The 26,502-nt window shown below is 50.1% G+C and overlaps 1 protein-coding gene and 1 long non-coding RNA gene across 2 annotated transcripts in view; one reads left to right on the top strand and one right to left on the bottom strand.

The window, feature by feature from the left end:
• The window catches only part of ZFHX3 (zinc finger homeobox 3), a 133,195-nt gene that overhangs the window by 92,536 nt on the left and 14,157 nt on the right, over positions 1-26,502 (bottom strand).
• LOC148129787 (uncharacterized) lies at positions 9,782-13,637 on the top strand. Its single transcript, XR_015750589.1, has 2 exons — positions 9,782-12,308; positions 13,310-13,637. It is a non-coding gene; the product is annotated as an uncharacterized LOC148129787 (long non-coding RNA).

A 26,502-nucleotide genomic window follows, 5' to 3' on the forward strand; every position in this document is an offset into this window, starting at 1 on the left:
TGTAGCATGGAAGGCCCACTGTCCGTGCTGGGCAGTTCCTGTCAACTGGGGGGCCGGGCCCCAGGAATCCCCTGTGCTGCTGCTGCCGCCCTTCCCCAGCTCAGCAGGAGGGACAGAAATCCAATGCTGACCCCTTCGTTATAGGTGACCGTGTTGCCCCCTTCTGCCAGCCCCTCTGTCACTGCCCTGTCGGTGGGGACCCCTTGGGCACAGGAGGCTAACCTGGCCACTCTCCCACAAAGGAAAGGGTGCCTCTCTTGCTCTCAGTTGGAGAAGGGAAAAGAAAAGCATCTAGACACCCCCACCCACAGAGGCAGCCTCCTGCCTGCTCCTGGCAGACCCCAGGCGCCCCTGCTAGCTAGGAGTAGCTTTATGGGTTCCTTGGAATATGGGAGGATCCCACCTGGGTCAGCCACTGGGACCAGAGGTTCAGCCTTCTGAGCTTTTGGCCTCCTGTGGGACACCTCCGTTTGCCTTTGTCCACGGAAGTATCTCTGCACCCCAGGGCCCGGGGCCAGCAGGACCCTTCGCATCCCCAGACCTGCTCTCCCAGGGAGCCCAGCCGGCCATTGCATTCCTTGTTTGGGCTGTCAGTGACGGTCAGTTTTTTCAGTGGTCCTCTAGCCTAACCTTTGCTAGATTTAACGTGAGCATCTTTGAATTCACAGAATATACTCTGCTGTTTCTGGAAATACCTGTCACTGGATTTAAGCTATTCTTTCCTGATGTTGCAACTTCCAAGTCAAGCTGCCCACCACACCACAAGCTTAACAAATCGTAGAAAGAGGAGGGGGGAGGGGCAAGCTCCCTGGCCTGTCTAAAAACTGACCCAGGGAAGCCCCCAGAGCAACACTGGGAAGACCACAACCTCCTGGGAAGGAGAGCTGGTCCTTCAAAAGAGCCAGAAGTTTTTCTCTCTCCCAGACACACAACTGCCCTGTTCCCACCAGAGCTCTGCCAGTTTTAAAACTGACCCAGGGAAATCCTGGTGTGGAAATCTTTTCTACTTATGCAGCTGGGGGCAGAAAACAGGGACAACTGCAGCCCGACTCCCCAGCCCTCCCCAAACGAGCTTTTGTCCCAGAGCCTAAACAGCCAGAACTTTCAGAGGAGAAAGGGGGGTCCAGAGGTGGGGATGGGGTGAGGATTAGGCAGGTCGATCTAAAGGCTGATGCTCTCAGGTGGATCGAGCTTAAATCATCCGACTCTTCAAAACTCTCTGCCCTCCGAACAACCAAAGGCCTTCCAGATAAACCCTATTTTAACAAACCGACTTTATGTGCAGAAGGATGATCTGAGATTTCTTAGAACTATAATAATTTGGAGTGACAGATATGGGCCGGTCCTCTCCCTCCAGAATAAAGGGGCCTCTGAAGGCAATTCCATTCTTTGCCACCCCTTTTCAAGCCTCTGAACAACATTTATGAAGGCAGAAAGAGGGAAGCAGCCAATATTTCAGGGACTGTTTCATTAGCGTTCTCCAAGCAACATAAGCAGCTGTTCTGCAACACCCCAAATTAAAAGAGACGTGTTTCTGGGGCTGCCAGCAGGAAGATCCACCATCTGTGAACTGTCCTTAAATATCACATTTTGATTCTTATTATGTTACAGAGCCCCTGGTTATGACATCAAACATGTAAACAAGCTAAATTCACTACTAACATGTGCAGCATCCTGCCCACATGCTTTTATCTTTCTTGGTGACTTCAATCTACTGCATATTAACTGGACCCTAAACGAATGTAAAACTGAAACCATACATGCAACCTTCTACAATGCTGTAACAAACCTGGGACTGGAACAACTAGTAACCAACAATACTAGACTTAACAACTGCCTCGATCTCATCTTCTGCAATAGTTTGAATTCAATTTACAGAATACAAATTAAAGAACCCTTTTCCAACAGTGACCACAGCATGATTGACTTTTGTCTCAACATACATCCACACAAAAATCAACACAACAATTTGATCCCCAATTATAACTTCAAAAAAGGCAACTATGATCTTATAGACAACGATCTCTCATCCCTTGATTGGCAATTTCTATTCACTGGATGCAATACTGTTGAAGACCATTACAACATATTTTTACTTGAAGTCAAAAGAGGCATCAAACTATATGTACCAATAACAACTCCCAAAACCAGAAAAAACAGATTACCCATAACAATAAGGAAGCTTCAATCCAAAAAGAGATCACTTTGGCGGAAAAACAAATCTGGTCACGTTGCCAACTTCAAAAGCTGATACAAAAATTTATGCCACCAGATAAAGACTGAATGCACCAATTATCACATTAAACAAGAGGAAAACCTCCTATGCACCAATTCCACCCGCGCTTTCTACAATTTTGTAAACAACTAAAAGACTCAAGATCCATCCCACCCCTGAAAGGACCTAATGGTAAAGACTGCAACGACGACACTATTAAAGTCAACCTCTTTAACACATTCTTTGGCTCAGTATTTGTAAACAGCAATGGATCATGCCCAGTATTTCCTAGTCGAACCACAGAAAACTACAATGATCTAATACATATCGATTTTACAGAAGACAATATTGAAAAAGCACTACACAATCTAAAACCATCTCTATCTATTGGGCTGGACGGAATATGTGCCTACTTCTTAAGAAAGCTATCCACTGCCATAGCTGAACCTCTAAGCATAATCTTTGAAAAATCTTTCAGGACCAGCTCCTTGCCAAACCTATGGTCACAAGCCACAATCATCCCCATCTTCAAAAAGGGAGACCCCAGCCTAGTTGAAAATTACAGACCAATCTCCTTATGCTGCGTCACCTGTAAAGTCATGGAATCAATTATTAACCAATCCATTATCCTCCACTTAGAGACAAACAACCCAGTCTCTAATAAACAATTTGGTTTCAGAAAAAAAAAACTATCCTGTAATCTGCAACTTTTACACTGCAAAAACATATGGACTACACAACTTGATCAGGGCAAGCAATAGACGCAATCTACATAGACTTCTGAAAAGCCTTTGATTCAGTGGTACACGACAAACTACTCCTAAAACTAAAATCTTACGGTATCTCTGGACACCTGCATAACTGGATAGAAGCATTCCTATCAAACAGACAACAAATGGTAAAAATTGGGAGCGTCCTATCAAATTCTGTACCTGTCAACAGTAGTGTCCCCCAAAGCAGTGTTCTAGGACCAACTCTTTTCCTACTCTACATAAATGACCTCTGTGATCATATCAAGAGCAACTGCATTCTCTTCGCTGATTATGTAAAGCTATTCAACACCACAGACAATACTGCTACCCTTCAAAAAGACCTTGACTATGTATCAGAATGGTCAAACAAATGGCAACTTCAAATCTCAACAAATGAATGCTTTGTCTTACATATTGGCAAAAAAAATCAGAAAATAAAATACAAGCTGAATAGTCAAAACCTTGTTGATGATCCAAACTCTGTCAAGGACCTTGGAGTACTCATCTCTAATGATCTAAGTGCTAGAGCCCACTGTAACTACATGGCTAAAAAGGCATTAAGAGTTGTTAACCTAATCCTATGTAGCTTTTTCTCTGGTATTATCACACTACTAACTAGAGCATACATAACATTTGCTAGACCAATACTTAAATACAGCTCATCAGTCTGGAACCCACATTACGTATCTGATGTTAACACAGTTGAGAAAGTCCAGAAATATTTCACTAGAAGAGTTCTCCTCTACTCATTGCAGAATACCTTATGCCACCAGACTTGAAATTGTAGACCTAGAAAACCTTGAATTACGCCGCCTTCAGTCTGATCTAAGTATGGTATATAAAATCATACATTGCAATGTCCTACCTGTCAATGAATACTTCAGCTTCAACCATAACAACACAAGAGCAAATACAAACTCAAGGTTAACCGCACCAAACCGGATTGCAGGAAATACGACTTCAGCCACAGAGGGGTCAATGTCTGGAATCCTCTACCTGACTCTGTGGTTTCTTCCCCAAACCCCAAAAACTTTAACCTTAGACTGTCTACTATTGACCTCCCCACTTTCCTAAGAGGTCTGTAGGGGGCGTGTATAAGCGCACCAATCGTGCCTACCGTCCCTGTCCTATTGTTTCTTTTATATTTTTCTTATATGTATCCATTTCATGTATTCATAACTATGTATATGCTTATATCTATTATCTTGTAAGGGATTGACAAATCAAATAAATCAATAAAATAAGACATGGCAGCAAGGACTCTCTCTGGGAGGAGGCTGGGCCGAACCCAGCTGCCGCCTGGCCGGGCTCTTCCCAGGGAGAGGAAGCCTCCATGCTTCCAAGAACCACATGGAAGAGCAGCCCGAGGCAATCGCCAAAGCCCCCTCTAAAAAGCCTCTAATTAATTGTTATCCTGCTACTCCAATGAGCCCCAGGAGGGCAGCAAGCCAAACAAAAGGGGGGGGGGCTCATTTACTCATTCAGAAAATCTCTGATGGCAATTCTTCAGAACTGAGAGCTCCAAAGGAAAAAGTGGCAAACACCACCACCACCCCGCCGCCCCCAGTTCTTTAGCTGGATTTCCCTGCCATTTCTTTCAAGGTGAGCAAAGGGCAAACAAGCCAGGTTTCCTTTGTCCTCCTGGTAATCAGGTCAGGCTGGCTTTGCTTCAGAGGCCCAACCAAGCCTTGGTGAACTCAGCACCCTCCAGGACAGGCCAGCAAGTTTCTCCCAGGACCAGCAGAGTTTTTCCCCCAGAGGCAAAGTGGGAGGAAGGCCAGCCGGTCACACCCCTACTTCAAGCTCAGCCACAGTGGTAGCACTTCTCCCAGTTACTCAAATGCTGGACCGTGGAACCCATAATTCATGTTTTGGGTGTCCTCTTTGAACATGGAGGAGGTCCTTCCTAATATGTGAGCAAATCAGTCCTGCCCTAGCCAGCGCCACGTTCCCAGTGGCAGCAGACAAGGCCTGTTCCCCTCCGCACTCTGCCCACCTCGGAGGGCTCAGCTCTATGCGCCTGGCTGACGGGCCTGAAGAGACAGCCTGCCTCCGAGGCCTTTGCCCACCTACCTCCCAGGCAAGGACTCTAGCCATCCTTCCCAGCCATTGGGGAAATGATGGAAGAGGGAAGGGGATACCCAACCCGGAAGACCTGGAGCCACAAATCCATTGCAAAGCAGATGAGTAGCCAGGGCCCAGTTAAGTGGAGGCAGGAGAATCTGAAGTGAGAACCAGCAGGATCCCCCCCTTGGGATCCCGGCTGCCTTTCAATCTCTTCCCTGACCAATGGGAAGTTCTGTTGCAGGACACCACAATGTCCTCCTTTCTCTTTGACAAAATGAAAGCAAGCCCTCAGGATTTTTCCACCCATTGCTCTCTTGGCTGCTCCCCTGCAGTACGATTTCATTACTTATTGATTTTTCAACATGCTGTCTGCGTGGCTGTAATTTACACAGGTTCTGATGGCTCTTAGCAATTCTTAACACCCGAAGGTGAGATCCTGGCACTCATCCAGGAGAGTAAATGTAAAGAATTCGACTCACAAGGAAAGCATGACAAAGCAGGAAACTTGGTAGCCAAAGAAAAGGTGACGTCAGCATAAGACAGACCTTATCCTAAGCCAGTGGATACTTCCTAGTTAGCAATGCCAAAAAAGCAATTGACCGAGTGAATAAAAGGCAGTGGAGAGAAGTCAGGGTAATAAATTTTGGTTAAAAATATTAGGCACCACTGGACTTCGGGAGAAGCTTCTTGATATGGAAGGCAAAGCAGAAGTGGTATTCATTTCACAAGCAGGGACCCTTTCCTGGTGGGAAGGTCTTCAAATTGCAATTGCCTCCTCCATTCTTCATTGGGAAAGTATTCTATGCTTTCCGTGGTGCTAATTCTCACAGCAAGATGTCCTTAGTTACACAACCAACTTCTGCCCCCTGCAACATTTGGGGGCATCCTGTCAAAGCCACGACTGAACTCTGCTTTGCCAGAAGCTACGGAAAGGGAGAAACTTCCTTCTCCTTCTTCTAGGCGGCCAGCACAAGGAAGCTGTGGGGCTGCCCAGCTCTGGCTGCCACCACTGCAGAATTCCACAGAAATCCCCAGCAAAGAGCCTGCGTGGCTTCTTGGCTGCACCACCAAGGCCACTGGTGAGATCGTTTAGCCTCTCTCTGTGCGTGTCTGTGTCTGTGTCTGTGTGTGTGTGTGTGCGTGCGTGTGTAAAGTGACATAATTGGTATGAATAATGCAAAGAACATTTTTCAAAAATCAATAGGCTGCTTTGAGTTTGTACTTGTTTGTTGTGTTTCTGAGTTCTTGACCCCAGATCAAGAGCCAGGTTCTGATTTATAAAGCACCTTGAGTAAATGGATGCACATACTTCCTGCCAAGCCTAACCCTCAGCTGAAGTCTGCCAAGCAGCTCGGCGTCTGCCAAGCACCCTAAAGTCACTGCCCCTGGTGAGACCTGGGCCAGGGACGGGATTTGCTGGAGAAACCTAAGTCGGCCCCGGGCCCAGATGGGCCCCTTGACCAGCAGGGACAAACTCGGCCTTGAAAGGACCAGCCCCGCCTCTCCCCGGCCGGAAACAGGGCTTGGGGGTGTAGCTTTCCCCACCTCCTGGGGTCACGTCTCCCTCAAGGGGAAAGCAAAGAGGAGGCCGTGACCGCCAGGAAGGCTCAGCTGGGAACGTGGCAAAGGAGATCCGTTCATTAGGCTGCCCACTTGAACTCCCTTAACCCAGGACCAGAGGCCCTCGCACTGACCGGCAGAGAGTGCTCTCAGAGCAGAGCTGGCTTTCCTGGCTGCAGAGTGAAGCCCCCAGTTTCAGTGCCCTCGCAGGAGGGATTGGAGGGAAGGGCCCTGCTGGAAACGGCTGCCTTCTGAGCCTCACAGCAAGGATTAGAACGGTTTGAAAGGGACCTTTTGAATGGGGCTTGTCCTGCACCTGGGAGGCCCTGTATCTGTTCAGCTCCCTATAGAGTCTCCGTTCCCCAGAAGGGGCTGCCTGCTGCATGGCCGCTGTGCAGGAAAATAAATGTCAGAAACGACCGTATCGCGCACGTCATTGAGAAGTTCTGGGTGAGTGAAGCTTTGTCCCAACGGTGGCTAACATAAGGCTTTATCGGTATCTTTATGCCCTTCCAGAATGAGCAAGTGATTCCCACGGAGCGTGGATGGACTGATGATGCCTCGGCCAGGTCAAGGGCGCATCCCCTTGTTCAACTCCATTCAACCACCTCAGTTGCGGAGTGATTGCACTGGCCTCCTATTGTGCCAGATGGGTCTACCAGGGCAGGCTGCAAAAGAAGAGCTGGCAGGCTTCAAAAAGGCAGCCAAAACCCAAGGAAACACAGCAGACTTCCCTCCCCACAAGTCAGATGCTAAAATGGGTCAGCCCAGAGACTAAGGGCAAGTATGACTGGCCCTTCAAAGCTGCCATGTTGAGGGCGAAAGCAAAGGGGGAATCGTTTTGTTCCACATTTGCAGGCTGCCCTGGGGCCACCCATCTCGCCCCAGGTGTGGTTCTCCAGCAGCTCTTGGCTGAAGAAATCCAGTCCTTGAAGAGCTTCTGTGTCATTTCTGGGGATTGGCCAGAGGATCTTCACAAAGTCATGACCAACTGCTTCACCTGAGGTTTTTTCAGCAACACCTATGAGAATGAAGCCTTGGTCTCTGCAGTCCATTTGGATTGAGTTGGTCTTAATTAAAAGACAACCTACTGCTTGAAGAATCCACGGTATCAGTTCACAGTGGCACATGGCATTCTGAAAGCACAAGTGCTCCATTCTCCGTCTATGGAGATTCTCAGTCATTCAGGTCATGGTTGTCCCAAAGGTGCTATTCCAAGTGGGCCATCGTCAAGTCTCAAAAAAGGCCTTACAAGAGCTCCTCCATAATAGACAATGAAGAAAACAATAAACAAAGCAACATTGTCATTCCATACATTACAGGAATATTGGAAAAGCTCAGGAGGATCTTCAGCCAACACAACAGACATGCACACTCCAAACCCAAGAATACACTAAGGCAGAAGCTGGTCCACCCCAAAGATAAAACACCCAGACACAAACTGAGCAATGTGGCATATGCAGGACAATGCAGTCACCCGGGGGTGGGATATGATAGGGTTAACTACTGGTTCGGGATTTACGAGCTACCTTGCACGCTCTGAGCCATGAGCCTGTAAATCGTCATCAGCATGCTGGGTGCAGAGACCCAGCCTTTGAAACAGCCTTCTTTTCCTGCTTTTTTAACTGCAGCTGTGCTTCATTCGGCAGCTGAAGTTGAAAAATCAGGAAATAAAGATCAGGGAAGAGCCCAGGTGGGTGGGTGGGCAAAAACATCAGCATAGAACCGGTTCTATGTCTGCTGCTCTTCAGAGCTACCGGTTCTACAGAGGTGGACAGAACCGGTAGAAACCCACCCCTGCAGTCACCCATATGCAGATCTGTACCTTGGGGAAACAAAACAACAACTTCATAAGCGCATGGCACAACACAAGAGAACAAACCCACCAGGACTAGATTCAGCAGTTCTGCATTTAAAAGGCAACGGTCACTCGTTTGACGACAGCAAAGTCCACATTTTGGACAGAGGGGACAGCTGGTTTGAAATGGGGTCAAAGCGGCCATCTATGTCAAAACTTAACAGCCCTCTCTCAAAAGATATGACATCATCTATCTCCAGTCTACAACACAATCCTTTCAACAGTTCCAAGATGGCTCCACACCCATTTGCACTACTCAGGTGACCCTGAGGACACAGATAAACCTCCAGGTAGCCTCAGAATGCAAATGACCAGTTGTCTGCTGGGAGTATAAATCCTTCCATTTCCCACCATCCAGCCAGAGCTGAAGAAGCTTCTTGGACAAGAAGAAAAATGTCTTCAAAGAAAAAACCAAAAGCCCGGTTGCCTCTTGAAAAAGCACGTTTGAGTTCTCCATTCCCTTTTCTTACGTAAACTCTCCTGAGGGTCCAGTCTTTGGCTTAACTTTTAAATCAAGGTGATCTTCAAAGTGAGAAGAGGCCCGGAGTCCTGTAAGCTTTTCAAATGTCACGGACCTCTCAGACTTGGAGACTTTCCAAAGGAAACTAGGTTCACCGTGTGTCCGAGTCCTGGTCCAAGGGCCCAGCCTTAAAGCAGGGCTTCAGTCAACGTGCACAATATGATCAGACAGGGCCAAAGATGGCTTTTTTGCACCTTGTGAACAAAGCGGTCTTTGCCACACAATAGGACAAGAAGGACAGGCATTTTATGAACTCCCTAAAGCATTACTCTTCTACCTGCTACTAAGAATCTAAGGGGGACAACAGAGCTAAGCCACAGAAGTGATGAGGGCTGCAGCAATACCCTCAGGGCCGGGGTGGGATACAATAGGGTTAACTACCGGGTTCGGGATTTATCAGCTTCCCTGCAGGCTGAGAGCCAGGCGCCTATAAATCGCCATCAGCAGCTGCCTGCAGAGAAGCAGCCTTTGAAACAGCCCTCTTTTCTTGCTTTTCTAACTGCAGCTGTGCCTCTTTCGGCAGCTGAAGTTGAAAAATCAGGAAATAAAGATCAGGTAAGAGCCCAGGTGGGTGGGCAGGCAAAAACAGCAGCAGGCATAGAACCGGTTCTATGTCTGCTGCTCTTCAGAGCTACCGGTTTTACAGAGGTGGACAGAACCGGTAGAAACCCACCCCTGGCTTCCTTAGGTAGTTCCTTTGACAGGCTGAGTGGCATTCAGCAAGAAGCTTTCAGGGTGTCTATGGGTCCAGACAAGCAGAAATCCAGCCAGTGCAGTACGGCCAGATCACCCTTTCGGCTTATAAGCAGCAGTGTGGACTTTGGAGGGAGAAGGAAAGGTTACCTCACAGGCTTATCCTAGAACATAACCTTTATACCCTTTAAAAATGCAGAAAAGAAGCAGAGTTTCCCATTATCCCGGCAGGAAACAAACTTTACTCATTGTTACATTTTAAACAGGTGTGTTTCAACTGCTTCAATTAGAAATTTTCGTGGCAGTTACAAAGCACAACCCCTCACTAAAGAATCAAAAGTGGCCTCCACCGAATCCTACTGGAAAAGAAATGTATCCACTGACCAGACCAGTGGCCAAAAAGTCCTCTTGGATAATGGAGCCCCCAGGGGCAGGTGGGAAACCCCCTCGGAGCTTGCCTAGGAAGCTTCCACCTGGGTAAAAGAGATGAATTGTTATGGGGTCATTACACGATTGCCCAGCGGTTTCCTACTGGAAAATGTCCGAAGTTGTCGTTTATTTTCTAGAGAAGACAAGCAGGTTAAAAAAAAAAGCCAGTTGGGAAGTTGCTTTCCAAATTGCTCTAACCGGGTTCTTGATGATGATCCCTTAATGGAAGTTCCGAGAGACAGCAGCCAGCCACTTCCGTGTGGTTTTCCCGGACATGCAGGGGTGTCACGTTGATGATGGGGTGTCCAGCTGAGCTGCGTGGAAGCTGCCCGTTTCTTTTAAGGTCAGGCCTGGAGAGCAGGACCCAGAGTGAGCTATGCCCGGCTCTCCTTCATGGGCATGGGAACTCTGCACAGCCACCCTGCTTCTCAGAAAGGCCAGTGGGAGGAGAGGGCCACATCCTGCTCTGCTCTGCAATTCACTTTCCTCAAGCCCTGAGGCTGTTTTGCTGAGGAAATCTTCTAAAATCAATGGCTTTCTGGCAAGGACTCTCATGAGGGTTGGATAAACTTAATTAGCAATGATGCATATTTACAGGTCTAATTCCACTTCCCCCAAACAGCTTTTTGTTTTTGGTGGGATCTCCCTGTCGCAGCCTCTTCAGTGCAGAGAGAGGGTTCTGAGCCGGAGGGGCAGATCTGCTCCTGCTGGGAAATCCCTGAGCACCATCCATCCTTTGGGAAACTGAGGCAAAGGCAAAGGAGAGATCCTCCCATAAGAGGAGAGATTCTGGAGTCCTGCATGATCAAGGTTCAGTTGTGCCAGGTGCAGAAACAAAGGGGACTTTTCAGGAAAGGAAAGTCATTTATCACCTAGATTTAAAAGTTGAATTTGCTAATATTTTATGGTATTCTATTATTTCTATTAACATTTTATGCTGAAATTACAGAATGATTTGTAAGTGCTGAATTTTTGATTGCCTTTACACTTGCTGGGATAGTATTAACCTTGAGTTACGTTAATAGCATTGTAAGAAGATATTAACAATGAAATTCCAAAAGCACTTAGCATCCGATAATTGGAATTAAATGACAAAAAGAAGATAATACAAGGGAGGGAAAGCAGGCGTGGGGTTGGCAGTATCTCCTTCATTTGCCACCACGCAGGCCAGCTTGCTCCAAGGAGCCCTGGTGCCACCCGGGCCGCCTCAGCAGCGGCCTTCACACTCGGCTGCCTCGCGCTCCGTCCACCTCAGCGGGAACCGTTTCCGGCCCAGCAGCTCCTCCAGGCCGGATCCTCCACCCGGACGACGGACCGGAGGGGAGACGGAGGGTCGTTTCCATCTGCCGCTGGGATCCGCTACGGCCCCGCCTTCAGGCGCGCTCCTTCCCGGGGAGGCACGGCCGGCCCTTGAGCCAACCGCGGTCACCGTCGGCGACGGACCGAGGAGTTTCTCGAGGCTTCGGGCAGCTTTCAAGGTCCGAGGGCCGCCCTGCCCTGCCCTTCTTCGCGGCGGGCTGCCAAGACGGGCGCGCGGGGCAGGCGGCTCTTCGCCTCGGGAGCCTGGCCGCGGGGACGCCCGCCGGGGAATGAGGCGGGGCCGAAGGGGGCGCGGACGGGCGGCAAAGCCGAGCCGCTCTCCGGCCTGCAGCGCGCGTTGGGCCTCGGCTTCCTCGGGCTCAGCCCTGCCTGCCCAAAGGCGGCTTCCTCGGAAGGGGCGGCGACCGCAGGAGCGCCTTCACCCGACCGGAAGCGCCGCTGGGAACGGCCCGGCCGAAGGGAAAGCGGCCCTCACCTTAGCGAGGCTCGGGGGGAAGTCGCTGGGGCCTCGGCTGCGCCGGAAGGTCGGGGGCGCTTCCTCTGCCTCCGCTTCGCACCTGCGGCTGGGAAAGGAGGGAAGCCTCGTGCCAGGCGCCTCCGCTCGAGCCTTCCTTTCTTTCGCCGCTCCCGTCCGACCTCTTGCCGCCTTTGACTTCCTCAAAAGTGCCTGGCGATTCTCCAGCCTCCCAGCGGAGCCGTTTCGCTCTTTCGGATTTTGCACGTTTGATCGACTAATTTGCCCCGCGCCCTTCAGAAGCGGACTTTCTAAAGCTGCCCAGGTTCCACCTTGTGTACTTGACTCCGCAAAGGCCTTGTGCAAGTTTTGTGTCATTTTTAAAATGGAAGCCGACTCTGGAACATTTAAAGTCCACCAACCCTGAACTAAAGAAAAAGGTATCTTTAGGAGCCAATCGTGGGGGCTCCATCACTGGAGGCTCTTAAGAAGAGACTGGACGGTCACTCGTCTCAGACTGCACTGTAGGTTCTCCTGCTTGAGAAGAGGGCTGGACTAGAAGACCTCCAAGCTCCCTTCCCCCTTTATTCTACTCTACTCTGCTCGTATTCTAACCCCTTGCTAGCCTCCCAGACAATGAGAGGCTTGGTAGGACCAAGCAGCGTTGGCTCAACTAAAGCGGAGGGCCTCCTCATTCATCCCTGGGTCCCACTCATTCTGCAGAGATTCCTGGTCCCCTTCTCCATTACTCCCACCTCTCCTCCTCTCCTGATATGCATCCTGGCACTGGAAAAGGAGCCAGATGTGAAAGGTGGAAGGGAGGCAGGCAGGAAGGAAGGCCAAGGCTATCAGCCAAGACTACTGACTTGAAAGAAGAAAGATGACCAATTGCCTTGGGGACCCCTTGTTGTCAGCACTCTGTCCCTTATCATCATCCCCTCCCTTCCCCCTCCGCTCACCATAGGTACTGGCCCTTATCCTGGGGGAGGTCAAGTGGGAAAGGCAGCCCACAGGTGAGCTCTGGAATCTCCATGGGGCAACAACGATGTCTGGACAGCAACTGCTTTGGAAGTTTCCAGCCCCAGAATTCTAATGGTCTGGTGTTTCTCTGTTGGTCTATCAGCAGAAATGAGACTGTGGAGTGTTTCCCCGAGTCCTGCCAGTGTCTTTATCCAACCCACAGGGCTACAGTGGGGAGAGGGCTGGACCAGCATAGAGGAGACCCAGGAAAGCAACCTGGGTGATTTGGGGCCAGTCAGTCTGTTTCCGGGGGGCGGGGGGGGGATGGAATGAAGAGTGCTATGTGCAATATGTTGAGTTCTTGGAAATAGAGGAGGACGTCAATCCAACAAATAGTAATAAATAGATTGTAAGTAAAATGATTAATGACAGAACCAGCTTTCCCCCTCCCATTGAGCCAATGTTCCCTATTCCCCTACAGGTCCCGTCCTCCAGAAATCCGGAGCTTTCCGGCCAAACTTCAAGAAGCTGCAGGCCACCAGCGCATGGCTTCCATCCCTGGACCTTTCTTTCCCCCCAAGGGATTCCCTGGAGGGAGGGGCCTCCTGAGGGCCAGGCTGTCATTTAACCTTTTGTCGCGTCTTCATTTTTGTTCCTAGCCCAGCAGGAACCGCCAGTTCTGCAGCCTCATGAATAGAACCGAGCATTTGATCTGAAATTGTTTTTCAATAGCTGTATCTTCTTCTCTGTTATTGCTTTACATGGCATATGTTTGTACAATATTGAAAATCAATAAAAGTACAAAAATGTTTCGTCTTCTTTTTAAAATGAAACTATCTTGTTAGCATTCTGGAGCTGATGCTCTGCTTTTCCTCTTTTCTGTTTCTGGGGCTCTTTGAGGGACGGGGCTGAGATGCGCAGCAGAGCAGATAGAAGAGCCCCCCCCCCCTCCTTCCCAGCCCCAAGAGCAGCTTCTGGCAGGCTCTCTCTCTCTCTCTCTCTCTCTCTCTCTCTCTCTCACACACACACACGGACACACACGGACACGCACACGGACACACACGGACACGCACACAGGGGCTCTCTTAAAAACAGGCTTGCATGGAGGCTCTTTCCAGGCTGGGTTGGTTTTAGTCAGTGGCAGCTTGAGAAAGGCTACCTCCCCCCACCCCACCCCCCGCCACCCAAGTCAGGCCTTGCCTGGCAGCCGAGGAAGGGCCACGGGGTGGTGAAGCCAATATTTTCAACATCATACAGGCTTTCTTCAAGGAGGGGGAGGCTTGCTGTCTCATTTGGGAAATTCTGGAGGACCTGATTCTGACCATAGTCATTCCAGTTCGTATAAATCAGACTCATAAGGGCACTGAGAGTCTGCTATCAGTCCAATTCCTTCAGAAAGCAAAAGGAATGAAGTGCAAAATCTAAAAAGTCTGAAAAGAGGGGCTCCCTTACCATGGTTTCCTCCTCCCTGAAATGGGACAAGTGGAGACGGGGCGGCATATAAACAGACCATGAATAAATCCTGGACTTTGTAACTGAGGGATCTGGCTCTGTCCACCTTAAATTCAGCCCCATTTCAGAGGGAAGAAACCCGATGGCAGCCTTTGGGTGATGCTGCAGGGCGGCATCTCTCACTGCAGGCAGCAGCCAAGCGGCCAAAGGGGGAGGTGGGGGGACAGCGGGCCAACCTCGGAGTGCTTTAGTGAAGTGGCATTAAATGGCTGGTCTGGCTGGGCAGCTGGGACTGAGCACTTCACTAACTAGAGATCCAGTAGCCTGACATGGCCCAGGTCTCTGGCCGATGACCCCTGGAGTGCAGCACAAGATGAGGACATGGCACCCATCACAAGGGTTCACATCGAGTCCGTTGCCCGATGCTGATCAGAACCTGCTCGCCCAAAGAAGGGCAGCTCTGCCAGGAGAGGCACCACCAGGCCTCCGGGCCAAGGAAAGAGCCCCTGTGGTCAACATGCACCAAGGAGGCCCCTGTGGGCTGAAGGTGAGACCCCTAGACGCCTCCCAGCTGGAGGTGGGTGCTCCGTCTCTCCCCACCGTTCTGTGGCAGCACAGCCAGTCCGGGGGCTTGGTGCCCTTCAAGGCTGGGATGGTGCAACCCAGCTCCTGTTCAAGAAGGTGCCAATCTGACAAGCAGAAAGAAGCCTGACTGAGGGCCTTTGGAAAGCCCAAAGAGGAAGGGACCAATCCTGAACGACAGCGAGGGACGATAGCATTAGCCGTGATTAGCGGGCTTTACCAAAGAGAGCGGAGGGGGGGCGGTATCAGATGCACAGAAGACAGACAGGAAGTATGATCTCTACCCCACCCGAGTTGCTGCCAATCTGCTGATTAATTACAGGTGTTAATTGGAGGAGAGTATAATGGAACGATTGCTGAGCATACCAGATGAATGTCCATATTGGCCAGAAGCATCCAGATTACTTGGCTTTGCTTTTTCTTGTGGGAAGAGCACAAAGCTAGCTAGTTGCGCTTTTTGAAATCCCAAGAACGTGAATGACCAAAGGCCGGCCGCTCAGTGCCAGGGGCTGTGAATTACCTCAGGATCCCAGTTTGGCTCCTTAGAATATCTCTGAGCATCTGCCCGAAGCCTTCGAAAATGGAGCTCCTGAAATCACTGTCACGGGTGCTGGACACGGCAGACCAGGGGTTTAATATTTTTCTTTGCTCCTCAAGATAGATGGGGAGGTTGGAACCATCCTGAGCCTAACGATCAATTAAAATGAAACAAACTTTCCTTGGTCACATTTTAAATTATGCATAAGCCTTAAGGCATCCTTCTCTTCTCTCTTTCCAAGCTTGAGACCCAAGGCTGAGATCAAGCTGAATTATGGGCTAGATTCCAGGGAGCAAAACCCAGATTAAATCTGGATCCCATGCGTTTTGCGTAACTCCTTCCTCCCTCGGCTCATCTCATACTCAAGGATGTAGCAGGTATCTCTTCATTCCCATAACCAACAGGATATGGGGGGAGGGAACCGATTCCTCTAGGCATGATTTTTGGAGCAGAAGGTTAAAATGAACCAACACAGGGCTTGTCTCTGCGGAGCCCGTCCATCTCATGCCTTTGCTCAGTGAGGACTAGTGTTCCCAAAAAAATAATAGGATGAATAGGTCAGCAGCATCCAAAATCCCTTTTAGAAACTGAGCAATGATGAAGATGACGACACTTCTGTTCGCTGAAGGGGAATGAGACCTCAAAGTTAGCTTCAACCCACTGGGAGTCAGGTTGGGGCTTCCCGCTCCTCGCTCTCCTCGCCCAGTGACCTCACAGAAAGTTCTCTCAAGTGCTCCCCATTGCTCTCTGCTCTCAAATTGCCCCCAGAACCCCCTGGAAATTCCCTCAGGTGTCTAACAAGCTTCAGACACAAGTGAGGTTTAGAAAGACAGAGAAATCAATACATCAGCTTCCACCAGTCAGGCTGAGGGATTAGCCATCCCAGAAAAAGCATTGACAGTTGAATAAGGGAATCATGACGCTGAATAACCTGGGAGGTTTATAAAGCTGGGAAGCCCCCTTTGGCCTGGATAACCTCCAGCTGACCAAGGGAGGCTGTGAAAATATTCACTTAGCTTCCTCCCCTTCTCTGTCAAGGAGGCCATCGTTCCACCTCTGGGGTCAGCCGGGGAGCAGAAGACACTATCACACAGCATCCTTGGTCCAAAAGACCACCCTGACATCCTCACTACTAAGACTTCAGGTTTCCAGCAGCTGATCCTTGGCCTCTTCCCACTGTAGTGGCCAGCAGTAGGGATGGGACCTTTTCAATGGGGCCGTTGGGGAATTGATGCTCCATTTGAAGCACCTTTAAATGAACTTTGACATTTTTCTTGCCTTCACCTTTCAGCTAAAACTGAAGTTTTTAAAATGCAATAGTTTTATCTGAACTATGCTGTTCCGGGTGAGACTGCATAGTAGGGGTCATTGCAATTACACTTGTAACTCTTACCATCTTCAGGCTTTGCCCTGGAAGGTGGTCCAGAAATACTGACGACAGCCAAATCAGGGCCACCCTGCCCTCTGCACGTGGCCGTGAAAAAGAAGCAGCTCAGCTCAGGCCTTTGCTTCCTCTACCACCTCCCAGTAAGAGGTTAGCATGAAATGAAGATTTGCTACTCTAGAGTTTCGGCAGCTGCCAGCCAGGGCTCCTTGGAGTAAAGACAAGGGAGGGATGTTGTGCCAGCTTCTGTCACACACTGTTTCTCCAGGCACCTCCTGGGATAACTTGGAGCAAAGGTTCTTGACAAGAATGTGGGGCTCTAAGGCCAGGACTTGCTAAGCTTGAGCTGAAGCCTGGGGTTCCCCACCCAGACTGTCTCCTAACCCTAAGCCTCGGGAGAGGAAAGGACCCTGACTCTTTGCCCTGGGGTGGGCTTCCTTGCAGCTGGCCTGCTGGGCTCCAGGGACAGGCATTTCTCCCTTCTGCTTCTTAGCAGGCCAGCCCCTGCGGCCAAGGGCGCACCTCCCCCCCCCACCCCGCCACAAGCAGCACAGACAGGCTTTTGGCTGAAGGACAAACAGCTGAGCAGCCCCCAAAAGCCACTGCCAGTCTTCTCCTCAGCTCCTTTCCCTCCAGCAACCCCCCAAACTCTGCCAGCCCGGGGAGAGGTGGGTGGCCCCCAAGTGGCCCTTGTGCGGACGACGGGCTACAATGGGTCACGGGGAAGGAGTTGGCAGGTGCTGACCTGGTGTACATTTTCTCCTCTCACCCAGTGTTAGTTCTCCGTACCCATTTCCCAAGAAGCCTGATCTAGATCCCAAATAAAAGGAAGCCGTTAAAAAGCCAACCGAGAGGGAGACGGAGTGGCAGGGATTCTCCAGAGCCGCCTCTGATATGCCAGGCGCCTCTGGAGGCCGGCTGGCAGCCCTGCACAGGGGCTCAGCAGGCCCACGGCTCCAGGGGATTGAGGCTGTCCCATAAGGCATCCTAAGAGCTGCTGGCAAGGGAAAGGGGGAAATGGCCTGTGCATCCCCCTCCCCAGCCACACGTGGGGTGGCTCCCTCGCAGAGTAGAAACCGAGGTGATTTACAAAGTCGTTGACAAATGCCTCTATTGATCGGGTATTAAAGAGTCTTGTGATTAATACAGCCTTCGAAGTAATTAGTGCGGAAGAACTCTTACATCTCCAGATGTCTAAAGAATACATCTGCAAACCGTGAGGCTGCTGTCAGTCGGCCTCATCCAAAGCCTCTTCGGGCTTTCCAAACCAGGCCCTCTCTCTCCTCATTGCCCCCTGTAATCTAAATCTGGGGGGGGGGGAGCAGATCAACAGAAGCAGCTACCTGTGAGGGCCAGAGAGGAAACCCCAAGGCCCCACCTGCCCAGGACCTCGGGACACTCCCCACAGCCCAGCCCTGCCCCTTCCTCTTGCACTGACACTGCTGGCTGGGGGAGGGAGAGAAGGAGCACAAGCCGTTTCCTATCTTCCGAGACACGTCTGATGATCGCAGCTTCCTTAATTGCCATGTAAACCACATGCTGGTGTGGAAGCTGCTGGGAAGACCCAGGCATCAGGCAGAGGGAGAATCCATTATCACTTAACACCAGCTGGAAGGAATTGTGCGTCTGACGCCTCTGCCCCCCTCCCTCCTCGCAGCAGCTGAAGGAGCGAAACAGCTGCTCCTCTGGGCCACCTCTGCTGCAGAGCCCCCAGAGGCCCCTCAGCGCCAGCACTGGGCAGCGCCCGGCCTTGGCCAAGGAGGACCGGCCTTGCCAGGTTGGGAGACCAGCTGGCAGAGGAGAGGAGAAGCCCAAGGAACTGGTCCCTGCTTCTCCGGAGCACTTAGGACATCCCCGCATCCCGGGAACTCCTTTCCTTTCTGTTAGGCAGCAAGAGGGGCCAGAGAGGGGCTGGCCACCATGGGTGGGATCAGCTGCCTCCCAAAACATGAGCTGCAGGCAAAGGCCACTTCTTGTACTTGTGTGTCCCAGGACAAAGCCACCACTTCTAGCCACAAGCTTCCAGATATTTCAGCTTGCACTCTGAGGATTTCCCCAAATCCTCAGTTGGGTATTTCTCTTTGATACATAACTTTATATGCCTGTGCATCTTCAAACACTGTGCACTTCAAACCCTTCGACTCCAATCAGACGAAGATCCTGCAGGGACGCTGGTGCATTTCTGCCAGCAGAAGATTTCAGGAACAGAAGAGCCACAAAGGCATTCTGGCTAATTCTTTGTTGCGATGTTTGTTTTGTTTCTGAGTTTGTTTAAGAAGAAGTCATGTAAGACCTTTCTGCTGCTAACAATTAAGAAACTTCCAGGCAATTTTTGAAAATGTCAGCATCTCGTTTAGCAAAAAAAAAAGAAAAAAAAAACCCTTATAAATGACGCACAATCACTGTCCTGTTTTGGCAGAAAAAGGTTGTGGTATCATTAGTAAACCAACAGTATCATACTATTGTGCCGCACTTTAGTCATACCCTATGATTAGCTTCAGCCATGGATTGCCCAGAGTCAGACCAGGAGCTGAGTGAAAGGTGAAGAAATCCATTTGGGTTGGCTGGAAAGCGGCTGCTTTCAAGAGGAGGTTGGCTCGGCCCTTCCAGACTGCAAGTAGAGCTCCAGGAGGAGGCTGCTCTTGCGCCATCCTTGGCCCAGGCGAGGGGCTGAGCACCTTTGGACTGCCACTGGAGGTCACTGGTCAGGACAGAAGCCCCCTCCCTTGCTCTGAGCTGGTCAGCCTCAGCAGTGGCATCTGGTTGCTGTGCAAGAAAAAAGCCCCGGGCATCTGGTGGGCAGAAACCCCCCCTCTGGACAGCTCCAGCGTGCTCACCCTCCCTTACCACAAGGCAAATGCTCGGTTGTCCAAGTTCAAAGCCCTCCTTGAAAGTAAATCAATGGGAAGCTGACTTCTCTGGTTACACAGCAACCACGCTGTGGTTACGCTGTGTGGCAACCAAGCCAAATCCCGCTTGGCAGACCAAACCAGGTGGGGAGGGGGAGGAGGTGCCTCAGCCACCAAAGACCCCTCTCCTGCCCAATGCCCCTGCCTCCTCAGGGAGGGCTGCTCAGCATTTTCCAGCTTGACCGTGACAGATGCTTCGGGCGGAAGGCACCTGGCAACCACTTGGAGGGGGAAGCAGACATTCCTCAGCCCACAAAGCTGCTCCAGCCTCTACAGGCACTTAGGACGTGTAATTGGTGGTGCATAAGAAAGCCAGGCCCCATGGAGCACTCCCCAGAGAAGCAAAGGTAAAAATGAATGGCTTTGGCTTTATCTAACCTTGGCTGCCTTGGTGGGGAAAGGGAAAAGGAAGGGTGGGAGCCGGGATTAAGGACCAATTTAAGCAGAGCTGCTCTTGCCTTGTTTACATACTAAGCCATAAGAAGACCAGGTCCCAGAAAAGGCGAGCACACAATTCAGCAGGAACAGCCAGGAAGGCTGCGTGCATTTTGATTTGGAGGCAGAATTTGCACAAACAATAATCCTGAAACTGGGGGCTGGGGAGCGGAAGACAGAGGGCATCCTTCTGATTATTTCTCTGGTTGTAGAAGAGAGGTTGCCGAGGCCAAGGGTGGGGGCAGTGGCTTATTCTCCCTGGGATGGAATCAGCAAGGGGGAAAACCACCAGGGCCTCAGGCACTGACTTGAAGGGGAGAGGCGGGGCAAAGCCACAGGAAGCCCCTCAGGAGCCTCCCTGCCAGAGGGAGCAAAACCTAGACCTCCCCCTCCTGGGGCTTTGCCCTCTCTCTCTCCTCCCCGGGTGAAATTCTACGCAGATTCTGGAGGATTCAACACGCTGGACCTAACCGATCCTTGCTCTTCATGAATCTGAGAGATGCAGAGTTTCTGTTGTGCTTCTTACGTATAGAGTCCCTTCTCTATCCATTTTAAACTAAAATTGAGGGGGGAGGGTGACCAATCCTTAGGATCTTTAGGGCCTAATCCCAAGCGTAAACCCAAGGCAACCAAACAAACAGGGAGTGATGGGAAGGCAGACAAATCCCTGTGTACAGTAGGAGATATGGGAAGCACGCCCAGGGTCAACCATAAGGGACTTCATTGCCTGGACACAAACGCTCAACGTTGGGAGACAAGCAAGGCAAACTTGAAGTACTAGTACATGAGGGCAAGTATGACATAGTTGCCATTACCGAAACTTGGTGGGATGAAACCCATGACCGCAATGTACCGATGGAAGGACACAAACTGTTCAAAAGAAACAGACCTAACAAAAGGGGAGGTGGAGTTGCATTATACGTAAGAGAGCCTTACAGCTCTACAGAAATGCACAAAACCAAGAAGGAAAAAGCCACCTGGAATGCATACAGGTCAATATAAAAGGAAGAAAGAGTGACATGGCCATAGAGGCCACAGGCCACCTAACCAAGCAGAAGAAACAGGTGGACTTTTTGTTAGCCAGTTAACAAATATAGGTAGGAAACACACCTCCTCCATTTCCCCCAGAACAACCTCCCTTTGAGGTGGGTTAGGCTGGGAGGCTGGCCCAAAGTCACTCAGCCAGCTTTCACGGAGGTGAAGGTCTCCCTCTTTCTCGCCTGAGCTCTTGGCCATTAGACCCAACCGGCTCTCACTTATTTCACCTGGTTTGCATGAAGATCTGCTAGGGCAGGTGCTGGAGTCCGAGGAGCTTACTAGGCAATCCGGGTCCTCAGTGCATGCAATTTAAAGAGGATTAAGAGGCCGGGGAGAAAGAGCCTTTGTGTTCCCAGGGGGTTAGGCAGCACTTTCTGCCTTCAGCTACCCAAGGTGACTTTTGAATGGCTCCTCAGAGAAGCCAAGATCACCTGGGGGAGCCAGGAGGTCCCACATCAAAGATCCCACCAACTGGGAAAGTTCTCTTGCCCTGCCTTCCAACCACCACCATTTGCAGCTGGTTCCTTACACGCTGCTCTCTGGGAGCCAAGGCCACCGGTTTCCTGCCCGTCAGCTCTCAGGAGGCATCTTGACATGGAGAGGGGAGCCCCAGTCTTCCCAGCAGGCACGGCGCCAACAAAACTAGGGGAACAAACCAACCTGAGTTTCCTGAGGCTGTGAAGTTCAGGAAAGGGATGCCCGTCCTTCCTTCCTTTCCGTTTAGCAGCATGAAAACTGATCTCGGAGTCATGTCTGCCTCTACATCCCCGCAGTCCCAATGGGGACAACAAAGCTGAACAGATTTTGCATGCTGGCCTTGGGGGACGTTGAAATCAGAGAGCAGGGATCGCTTCAATATCTCTGGGCTGCAGGTGAGACCAAAAGTTCTGCCAAGGTGTATTGGAACAGTGCAACTGGGGGTCTGCCATACTGGCTGCAGGCTGGCAAGGGCCCTGTTTCTTCCACTCCCTCCGTCCACAGTGACAGGGAGAAATGATCGATTCGGAGTATAGGAAATGGAATTAAAGGGCTGAAAAGGGGGCTGCCTTCCAGGCTGGCAACCTGCAAAATAGAGTTGGTAGACACCCAGTTTCTGTGCATTCAGCCTCGAGATGCTCTTTAGAGAAAGCCAAAAGGGCTCCCAAGAAAGTTAGCACCACTCTGTCAGTGGAGGCAATTGATGCTGGCGGCTGAAGTGTTAACTGTCCGGGAGCAACTAAAAGCCCACTAGATGGTAATCACTTAGAAAGAGAGAAGGAGAACCCAGGAGTGGTGCTTTTTAAAGAGGACAAGCAGGTCTGAGTAATCCAATTTAAGAGAGATAAGCACAGGCTGGGAGCCCCATCCTTTTGCCTCTTTCAAGTGTCAACCCCAATCCCGCAGAGGTCACCCAACGGGGGCTGCCTAATATACTCCAGAATTGGCAAGGCGAATTTCTGAATAATCAACCTGGCCCAACAGACTTGATTTCCAGTGGGGCCCCTTGTCTTTGCTGTGATTGTGCAGTGCTGAATCAGTGTGTGGCAAGCCTGGAAGGTGCTGATCAGCCCGAATAAGAGGATGTGTGTGTGTGTGTGTGTGTGTACACACACACACACACACGAATGAAAAATTAAGTGGAAGCAGGAATACTGACTTTCAATCAACTGATAGATGATGAAGATGAATTTTAGCACATCTTGTGTTAAGAGACATATCTACCAATATTACCAATGGCAATCATTACAGTCACAACATTTGTTAATCACACTGTTTACACCACTTCTGAGCTAATAGCTATAGCCCTTAGACTTATATACTGCTTCACGGTGCTTTACAGCCCTCTCTAAGCGGTTGACAGAGTCAGCATATGGCCCCCAACCATTTGGGTCCTCATTTTACATACCTCAGAAGGATGGAAAGCTGAGTCAACCTCGAGCCAGTGAGATTCGAACTGTTGAATTGCTGGCAGTTGGCAGTCAGCAGAATTAGCCTGCAATATAGCATTCTAACCCCTGTGCCAACACGGCTCTAGCTAAAAAATTTAAAACTAAAAAAAACCCTACCATTCATTTCTATAAATGTTATCAATAAATCAATTTGATATGAAGATGCTAGCGGGTGAGTGTAATAAAGAACTGGAGGTTCTTGTACTCTCTGGAAAATGGGATTGTTTTAACTTATAGTCAATCAACTTATAGGCAACCTCAAATTACGACTTACCCAACAAAAAGTAAGAGTTATAATTTATGAGACTCGTTCACATCTATGTAGAAAAGGACTGTCAAAAACTGCATTTTGCTGGAGATATAATAAAGATAATGCTTCTTTAAAACATGCTTTTGCAATGTCTCACACTTGCCAAGTTTTGGGAAAAACTATTGGCTTATATAAATACATGGTAACTGTGCAACAAAAGCTAAACTTTTTAGACGATTATACTCTTTTGAACTATATACCTAATACTTGGAATTTAACAACTGGACACCATAAATGGATTCTCCATACCATTATTATGCCCCAAAAGAGTGGTGCTGTAGCCACCTTGGAAAGGTTACTGCGTGGATTAAAGGCCTGAATGCACTCGGTGGCATCTGTGAGCGGAACTTCGTAGGGCCAAATATAATGAAATAGGGGGTTAATTTACACAAAATACAGTTGGTTTAAATATTATAGTTATATAAAGGTATCATAAATATAAATGTATTTAAATAATAACTGCATTAGATATTTACAGCTAAAGTGATGCATTACACCTTTTCTTTCTTTTTCTTTCGTTATATTTTTTCACTTAAAAACACTTTTTTTTTACATTTTCTTTGACTGCCTGTTTCTCTGTCCCTATTTTAAGACTAATAAAAGAATAAAGGGGTTAAAAAATTCATCTCCTTGATGTCCCTCACCACAGACCAAACCTCTCACCTTTCCTGGTAATTTGCTCCCTGCAAACCCTCCTCTAAGAACTGAGGCAAGAGGTGTTTGCATCTGGAAAAGTCTTTGGTACCATAAATTGGTCATTCTGTAAGGATGTGACAATGGTTGACACAGCAACTGCTTTGTGATTGTCACACAATCTGTCACATGATGGTTAACTTCCTGCCAAGCAGATGAAATTAAGCAGAGCATCGCAAGAGGCCAGCGGTGGTGGAGGAAGCCTCTTCGGTTGGCCGAGAACATATACTCCCTTCAGCCAGGGAAATGGGGGCTCGCCTGCTCTAATCTAGTCTTCCATCTAATGGGATGATCTCCTCTGGATTGTCCTTGCCATGAGTGGCTCCCTCAGCATCTCCAGTGAGCCTAGAGCCAATGGCCTCCGCTGGTCCACCTGGGGGTCCATGAGAAAGCTATGGTGTCCCCACGGCCACCATCTCTTTCCCACACTGCCTGGCCACCCTCGACTGGCCCAGCCTTTGGCCACAACTGGCTGCCTGCCTGCCTGCCTGCCTGCCTGCCTGCCTGCCCTTGCCCTTGTGGGCCCTTATTCCTCGTCCGCCCTGCTTTCTCTAGTGGGAGGGGGCCATATCCTAGTCCTATTTATCCATCTCCAGTAAGCAGGCTACAATCCATCACCTCAAGTATCTCCTGGCATCAGAGTTGGGATTTTATCCTCACGCCTGGTAAATCGGTCTTCATTTAAAATCTCCTCTCTTAGTCCTAAATGGAAATCAATTCTGCAACTTTAGCAAACAGTTAATTACTCCACAATTGATTGGCCTTTGATCACCAGAAAGCTCTGTAGTGCTATTAGTCTCTTTCATTTGTGATTAAACCACAGAGAGAAAGAAACAAAAACTAAATTAGGCTGCTCCTGTTATAGTGCAAATATTTAATGACTGGATTGTCTGTGACAGACAGGTGTGATCAGAGGATGCCTCTTCTGACGGAAACCCCTGCTACCCCAGCTCAACTCCAAACCCCAAAAGATTTTGGGGGAGGGCAGGCCAGGATGCGAATGTTAGCACAATGGAGGCTCTGGACACGTTTTGAACTCCCCAATGACCAAGGGCCCCAGAGGGTCATGCCCCACGGCCAGCAACGGGCACTAATTGGCCTGGTTGTCTGTTGAAGTGTGTTTGTGCCTGTCTTTCTCCTTTCGTTTTCCCAGGGCGTCTCATGTGTCTCATGTGTTCAATCATGTTCCCTCTGTCTGCTGCCACCAGGGGGGTTGTGCGTGTTGCAGTGTGCCTGTAAATGGGATATGTGTCAAGGGCCAAGGCAGGCAGGCTCTCTCTTGCTATTCTCCTCCCGATCTCTGCCCTCTGTGAGCGGGGCATCCGAGGCAGCTCTCCAATGCCTCTCTGTCCCCACTTATGGGGGCCCAAAAGCAGAAGCCACCGGGGGAACCTGTGGGGGGTGGCCGAAGCAGCCGAGTTAGTAGGTGTGGTTTTGCGGCTACCTCCTCAGGAGACACGGCTGAGTCTGGGCCCTCAGCACAAGGAAGTCCAGCCACGGGGCACTGCCCGGGATGGCCCTGAAGCAGTTCTTCAGCAGCTCGTCCCTCCCACTCCTCTCTCTGGGTCGCCAGGCAACTGGCTCAATGGGCTGATGCTGGAGGTCCTGATCCGATGCCAGGCACTTGGTTTCCTGGTGCAGAGCAGGCAGGCAGCGGGCATCAAACCCAGTGAGGGTCTGGGGCCTGGCATTTTGACCCTCACCGACCTCTTCCTCCCCGGGCGACTTCGGCCTCTCTGGAGTCAGGAGCCTCTCCGTGCCCACAAAGGCCTTCTCTGCACAGCGCTGCTGCGTTTGTTCTCAGCAGCCTCCTGCGGGGAAACTGCTCCCAGGCCCTCCCTCCTCCCGGGGCTGATTAAAGTCCAGCAGAGCCTGTGACTTTCTCCCAGCACTTTCTCTGCACAGGTAAGGAGGGACAATACTTTAAAGTCTTTTCTGATCTACTGACTCAATAACAGTTTTGGAAAAAAAAAAAGGCAAAGCAACACACTAAATGTGAAGGCAATTCTAGACTTCCTGGTTTAAAGGGAGAAATGCATCTTCCAGGAGAGCCTCCTCATCCATTGCTAATTGCACGGTCTGTTTATGATACACCCTTCTGGAAATAATCTGGATGCTGCAAATAAAAACAAAGCACATTCAGAGTAACAGGGGGCAGCTGCCTCACGTTTCACAGTCCTCACACGTGCCCCAACGAGATCAGCGGGGCTGGAGCTGATGCGCTCCCTGGTCTCTGCCTGAACCTTTGAAGCGGGGGTGTGTGTGGGGGGGGGGGTGGAGGTGCCAAGGGTGGGCCTCCAAACGTCCTTGTGGCTCCCTCGGCTTCAGTGCTGGGCTTCCTCCTCTCCAAGCAGCTGCTCTTTGCCAAGCCCCAGCAGACAAAGGCACCTGGGGACCTTGGAGGC

Source organism: Notechis scutatus, chromosome 9 (assembly GCF_049901735.1).
Source record: "Notechis scutatus isolate UNSWTSFEM ecotype Mainland chromosome 9, rNotScu1.2, whole genome shotgun sequence".
Lineage (NCBI taxonomy): Eukaryota > Metazoa > Chordata > Lepidosauria > Squamata > Elapidae > Notechis > Notechis scutatus.